The sequence below is a fragment of the Coenobita brevimanus genome, chromosome 109 (assembly GCF_032717465.1).
Source record: "Coenobita brevimanus isolate Jiangsu-jjx chromosome 109, ASM3271746v2, whole genome shotgun sequence".
Lineage (NCBI taxonomy): Eukaryota > Metazoa > Arthropoda > Malacostraca > Decapoda > Coenobitidae > Coenobita > Coenobita brevimanus.
In genome coordinates this window covers 19748019-19748997 of record NC_137062.1, presented here as the reverse complement: position 1 = coordinate 19748997, position 979 = coordinate 19748019, and positions in this window count along the sequence as shown.

Genomic DNA, 979 nt, shown 5'->3' with positions numbered 1-979 from the left:
AAAAAATGAAAACTAGTGACACGTCTAAGTACTGCCTGTGTGTCAAAAATCTGCTTAGTTGATGCTGGCTGAAAAACTGTCGTCATGTTTAAATGACGGTGTGTAGAATAAAAAAATCCTGCTAAATGACAATGCGCCACCACACACACACACACACACACACACACACACCCTCTCTCTCTCTCTCTCTCTCTCTGGATTAGACTCGTAACTTTAAGGGAATGAAGCAATCAGGATAATGATTGGTAGAGGACTGTAGTTCGTAGTTATGGTCTCTCTCTCTCTCTCTCTCTCTCTCTCTCTCTCTCCACACATATTCAAGCATTTTGGCACACGTGTGGCTGTTTCCAACTGGGCCCCATTAGCATTGCATCAGTGTTCTTTCTCTCGCCCCTGAAGCAAATATTGTGGTGGGATCAGTGCGGAATTCTAAGAGCAGAACCATAAGTAGGTACTTGAGGCGTGTTGTCCTGTGTGTGTGGATGAGAAAGGGGTATTTGGACGCCTTTCACGATATAACACACACAAAATAATTGTTGAATAAAGAAATGAGTATAGGTCAAAATTCTTCAACCATTCAGTGTATATGTTATATCAACAATTCCTGTAATACCCTGATTATTATGTCGTGAGAGGTGAAAGGGTCTGGTTATGTTATTTGTACTTCTCTAACATAGAATAAATTCATCATCATCATCATCATCATCATCATCATCACCATCATCATCATCATCGTCATCTCTGGGCTATTTCTCTCCTGGGGGAAATATAAATATTGTTAAAAAAGAACTGTTCTGAGGCATGTGATTGTGGGAAGGGGGAAGGTGGCATTGGTACCTTTTCTTATCATGAACGAAAACAAATAAATCCATCCATCCAACGTGGGTAGGAAAGTAGGCACCAGAGGCTAGGCTCTTCACCTTAGACATTTAAAGCAAGGGTGACCAACCTCACTCGCTCCTGAGTGGAATTATGTGAG